This window comes from Colletes latitarsis, unplaced genomic scaffold (genome assembly GCF_051014445.1).
Source record: "Colletes latitarsis isolate SP2378_abdomen unplaced genomic scaffold, iyColLati1 scaffold0018, whole genome shotgun sequence".
NCBI classification, from domain to species: domain Eukaryota; kingdom Metazoa; phylum Arthropoda; class Insecta; order Hymenoptera; family Colletidae; genus Colletes; species Colletes latitarsis.
Window position 1 is genome coordinate 15389033 of NW_027488369.1, and position 6708 is coordinate 15395740.

A 6708-nucleotide genomic window follows, 5' to 3' on the forward strand; every position below is an offset into this window, starting at 1 on the left:
AAAACCCAGGATCCGTTCAACAAGTATGTGAAGAATGCGAAAGTATGAGTCTGATAAATGAAAATCCCAGACCTAACCTAGACTTAACATGCGTTATCCTCTAAAATATTGATCGAAACCTGGTTTAATCGACTGTTTCAGTGTGGTACCACTTTACTACGTGATCCAATCCAGAAATAGCCCAGGATCTGTTCAAGGAGTATGTGAAGTGTGCGAAAGTATGAGTCTGATGAGGTCAAATCCTAGACCTATCCCAGACCTAACTTGCGTTATCCTCTAAAATATTGATCGAAACCAGGTTTAATCGACTGATTCAGTGTGGTACCACATTACTATGTGATCCAAACCAGAAAAAACCAAGGATCAGTTTAACAAGTATGAGAAGAATGCGAAAGTATGAGTCTGATGAGTGAGAATCCCAGACCTATCCCAGACCTAACATTCGTTATCCTCTAAAATATTGATCGAAACCAGGTTTAATCGACTGTTTCAGTGTGGTACCACATTACTACGTGATCCAAACCAGAAAAAACCCAGGATCAGTTCAACAAGTATGTGAAGAATGCGAAAGTATGAGTCTGATGAGTGAGAATCCCAGACCTATCCCAGACCTAACATTCGTTATCCTCTAAAATATTGATCGAAACCAGGTTTAATCGACTGTTTCAGTGTGGTACCACATTACTACGTGATCCAAACCAGAAAAAACCCAGGATCAGTTCAACAAGTATGTGAAGAATGCGAAAGTATGAGTCTGATGGGTGTAATTCCCAGGCCTAACCTAGACTTAACATGCGTTATCCTCTAAAATATTGATCGAAACCTGGTTTAATCGACTGTTTCAGTGTGGTACCACTTTACTACGTGATCCAATCCAGAAATAGCCCAGGATCTGTTCAAGGAGTATGTGAAGTGTGCGAAAGTATGAGTCTGATGAGGTCAAATCCCAGACCTATCCCAGACCTAACTTGCGTTATCCTCTAAATTATTGATCGAAACCAGGTTTAATCGACTGTTTCAGTGCGGTACCACACTACTACGTGATCCAAACCAGAAAAAACCCAGGATCAGTTCAACAAGTATGTGAAGAATGCGAAAGTATGAGTCTGATGAGTGAGAATCCCAGACCTATCCCAGACCTAACATTCGTTATCCTCTAAAATATTGATCGAAACCAGGTTTAATCGACTGTTTCAGTGTGGTACCACATTACTACGTGATCCAAACCAGAAAAAACCCAGGATCAGTTCAACAAGTATGTGAAGAATGCGAAAGTATGAGTCTGATGAGTGAGAATCCCAGACCTATCCCAGACCTAACTTGCGTTATCCTCAAAAATATTGATTAAAACCAGGTTTAATCGACTGTTTCAGTGTGGTACCACATTACTACGTGATCCAAACCAGAAAAAACCCAGGATCCGTTCAACAAGTATGTGAAGAATGCGAAAGTATGAGTCTGATAAATGAAAATCCCAGACCTAACCTAGACTTAACATGCGTTATCCTCTAAAATATTGATCGAAACCTGGTTTAATCGACTGTTTCAGTGTGGTACCACTTTACTACGTGATCCAATCCAGAAATAGCCCAGGATCTGTTCAAGGAGTATGTGAAGTGTGCGAAAGTATGAGTCTGATGAGGTCAAATCCTAGACCTATCCCAGACCTAACTTGCGTTATCCTCTAAAATATTGATCGAAACCAGGTTTAATCGACTGTTTCAGTGCGGTACCACACTACTACGTGATCCAAACCAGAAAAAACCCAGGATCAGTTCAACAAGTATGTGAAGAATGCGAAAGTATGAGTCTGATGAGTGAGAATCCCAGACCTATCCCAGACCTAACATTCGTTATCCTCTAAAATATTGATCGAAACCAGGTTTAATCGACTGTTTCAGTGTGGTACCACATTACTACGTGATCCAAACCAGAAAAAACCCAGGATCAGTTCAACAAGTATGTGAAGAATGCGAAAGTATGAGTCTGATGAGTGAGAATCCCAGACCTATCCCAGACCTAACTTGCGTTATCCTCAAAAATATTGATTAAAACCAGGTTTAATCGACTGTTTCAGTGTGGTACCACATTACTACGTGATCCAAACCAGAAAAAACCCAGGATCCGTTCAACAAGTATGTGAAGAATGCGAAAGTATGAGTCTGATAAATGAAAATCCCAGACCTAACCTAGACTTAACATGCGTTATCCTCTAAAATATTGATCGAAACCTGGTTTAATCGACTGTTTCAGTGTGGTACCACTTTACTACGTGATCCAATCCAGAAATAGCCCAGGATCTGTTCAAGGAGTATGTGAAGTGTGCGAAAGTATGAGTCTGATGAGGTCAAATCCTAGACCTATCCCAGACCTAACTTGCGTTATCCTCTAAAATATTGATCGAAACCAGGTTTAATCGACTGATTCAGTGTGGTACCACATTACTATGTGATCCAAACCAGAAAAAACCAAGGATCAGTTTAACAAGTATGAGAAGAATGCGAAAGTATGAGTCTGATGAGTGAGAATCCCAGACCTATCCCAGACCTAACATTCGTTATCCTCTAAAATATTGATCGAAACCAGGTTTAATCGACTGTTTCAGTGTGGTACCACATTACTACGTGATCCAAACCAGAAAAAACCCAGGATCAGTTCAACAAGTATGTGAAGAATGCGAAAGTATGAGTCTGATGAGTGTAATTCCCAGGCCTAACCTAGACTTAACATGCGTTATCCTCTAAAATATTGATCGAAACCTGGTTTAATCGACTGTTTCAGTGTGGTACCACTTTACTACGTGATCCAATCCAGAAATAGCCCAGGATCTGTTCAAGGAGTATGTGAAGTGTGCGAAAGTATGAGTCTGATGAGGTCAAATCCCAGACCTATCCCAGACCTAACTTGCGTTATCCTCTAAATTATTGATCGAAACCAGGTTTAATCGACTGTTTCAGTGCGGTACCACACTACTACGTGATCCAAACCAGAAAAAACCCAGGATCAGTTCAACAAGTATGTGAAGAATGCGAAAGTATGAGTCTGATGAGTGAGAATCCCAGACCTATCCCAGACCTAACATTCGTTATCCTCTAAAATATTGATCGAAACCAGGTTTAATCGACTGTTTCAGTGTGGTACCACATTACTACGTGATCCAAACCAGAAAAAACCCAGGATCAGTTCAACAAGTATGTGAAGAATGCGAAAGTATGAGTCTGATGAGTGAGAATCCCAGACCTATCCCAGACCTAACTTGCGTTATCCTCAAAAATATTGATTAAAACCAGGTTTAATCGACTGTTTCAGTGTGGTACCACATTACTACGTGATCCAAACCAGAAAAAACCCAGGATCCGTTCAACAAGTATGTGAAGAATGCGAAAGTATGAGTCTGATAAATGAAAATCCCAGACCTAACCTAGACTTAACATGCGTTATCCTCTAAAATATTGATCGAAACCTGGTTTAATCGACTGTTTCAGTGTGGTACCACTTTACTACGTGATCCAATCCAGAAATAGCCCAGGATCTGTTCAAGGAGTATGTGAAGTGTGCGAAAGTATGAGTCTGATGAGGTCAAATCCTAGACCAATCCCAGACCTAACTTGCGTTATCCTCTAAAATATTGATCGAAACCAGGTTTAATCGACTGTTTCAGTGTGGTACCACATTACTATGTGATCCAAACCAGAAAATAACCCGGGATCTGTTCAAGGAGTATGTGAAGTGTGCGAAAGTATGAGTCTGATGAGGTCAAATCCCAGACCTATCCCAGACCTAACTTGCGTTATCCTCTAAATTATTGATCGAAACCAGGTTTAATCGACTGTTTCAGTGCGGTACCACACTACTACGTGATCCAAACCAGAAAAAACCCAGGATCAGTTCAACAAGTATGTGAAGAATGCGAAAGTATGAGTCTGATGAGTGAGAATCCCAGACCTATCCCAGACCTAACATTCGTTATCCTCTAAAATATTGATCGAAACCAGGTTTAATCGACTGTTTCAGTGTGGTACCACATTACTACGTGATCCAAACCAGAAAAAACCCAGGATCAGTTCAACAAGTATGTGAAGAATGCGAAAGTATGAGTCTGATGAGTGAGAATCCCAGACCTATCCCAGACCTAACTTGCGTTATCCTCAAAAATATTGATTAAAACCAGGTTTAATCGACTGTTTCAGTGTGGTACCACATTACTACGTGATCCAAACCAGAAAAAACCCAGGATCCGTTCAACAAGTATGTGAAGAATGCGAAAGTATGAGTCTGATAAATGAAAATCCCAGACCTAACCTAGACTTAACATGCGTTATCCTCTAAAATATTGATCGAAACCTGGTTTAATCGACTGTTTCAGTGTGGTACCACTTTACTACGTGATCCAATCCAGAAATAGCCCAGGATCTGTTCAAGGAGTATGTGAAGTGTGCGAAAGTATGAGTCTGATGAGGTCAAATCCTAGACCTATCCCAGACCTAACTTGCGTTATCCTCTAAAATATTGATCGAAACCAGGTTTAATCGACTGATTCAGTGTGGTACCACATTACTATGTGATCCAAACCAGAAAAAACCAAGGATCAGTTTAACAAGTATGAGAAGAATGCGAAAGTATGAGTCTGATGAGTGAGAATCCCAGACCTATCCCAGACCTAACATTCGTTATCCTCTAAAATATCGATCGAAACCAGGTTTAATCGACTGTTTCAGTGTGGTACCACATTACTACGTGATCCAAACCAGAAAAAACCCAGGATCAGTTCAACAAGTATGTGAAGAATGCGAAAGTATGAGTCTGATGAGTGAGAATCCCAGACCTATCCCAGACCTAACATTCGTTATCCTCTAAAATATTGATCGAAACCAGGTTTAATCGACTGTTTCAGTGTGGTACCACATTACTACGTGATCCAAACCAGAAAAAACCCAGGATCAGTTCAACAAGTATGTGAAGAATGCGAAAGTATGAGTCTGATGAGTGTAATTCCCAGGCCTAACCAAGACTTAACATGCGTTATCCTCTAAAATATTGATCGAAACCTGGTTTAATCGACTGTTTCAGTGTGGTACCACTTTACTACGTGATCCAATCCAGAAATAGCCCAGGATCTGTTCAAGGAGTATGTGAAGTGTGCGAAAGTATGAGTCTGATGAGGTCAAATCCCAGACCTATCCCAGACCTAACTTGCGTTATCCTCTAAATTATTGATCGAAACCAGGTTTAATCGACTGTTTCAGTGCGGTACCACACTACTACGTGATCCAAACCGGAAAAAACCCAGGATCAGTTCAACAAGTATGTGAAGAATGCGAAAGTATGAGTCTGATGAGTGAGAATCCCAGACCTATCCCAGACCTAACATTCGTTATCCTCTAAAATATTGATCGAAACCAGGTTTAATCGACTGTTTCAGTGTGGTACCACATTACTACGTGATCCAAACCAGAAAAAACCCAGGATCAGTTCAACAAGTATCTGAAGAATGCGAAAGTATGAGTCTGATGAGTGAGAATCCCAGACCTATCCCAGACCTAACTTGCGTTATCCTCAAAAATATTGATTAAAACCAGGTTTAATCGACTGTTTCAGTGTGGTACCACATTACTACGTGATCCAAACCAGAAAAAACCCAGGATCCGTTCAACAAGTATGTGAAGAATGCGAAAGTATGAGTCTGATAAATGAAAATCCCAGACCTAACCTAGACTTAACATGCGTTATCCTCTAAAATATTGATCGAAACCTGGTTTAATCGACTGTTTCAGTGTGGTACCACTTTACTACGTGATCCAATCCAGAAATAGCCCAGGATCTGTTCAAGGAGTATGTGAAGTGTGCGAAAGTATGAGTCTGATGAGGTCAAATCCTAGACCTATCCCAGACCTAACTTGCGTTATCCTCTAAAATATTGATCGAAACCAGGTTTAATCGACTGTTTCAGTGTGGTACCACATTACTATGTGATCCAAACCAGAAAATAACCCGGGATCTGTTCAAGGAGTATGTGAAGTGTGCGAAAGTATGAGTCTGATGAGGTCAAATCCCAGACCTATCCCAGACCTAACTTGCGTTATCCTCTAAATTATTGATCGAAACCAGGTTTAATCGACTGTTTCAGTGCGGTACCACACTACTACGTGATCCAAACCAGAAAAAACCCAGGATCAGTTCAACAAGTATGTGAAGAATGCGAAAGTATGAGTCTGATGAGTGAGAATCCCAGACCTATCCCAGACCTAACATTCGTTATCCTCTAAAATATTGATCGAAACCAGGTTTAATCGACTGTTTCAGTGTGGTACCACATTACTACGTGATCCAAACCAGAAAAAACCCAGGATCAGTTCAACAAGTATGTGAAGAATGCGAAAGTATGAGTCTGATAAGTGAGAATCCCAGACCTATCCCAGACCTAACTTGCGTTATCCTCAAAAATATTGATTAAAACCAGGTTTAATCGACTGTTTCAGTGTGGTACCACATTACTACGTGATCCAAACCAGAAAAAACCCAGGATCCGTTCAACAAGTATGTGAAGAATGCGAAAGTATGAGTCTGATAAATGAAAATCCCAGACCTAACCTAGACTTAACATGCGTTATCCTCTAAAATATTGATCGAAACCTGGTTTAATCGACTGTTTCAGTGTGGTACCACTTTACTACGTGATCCAATCCAGAAATAGCCCAGGATCTGTTC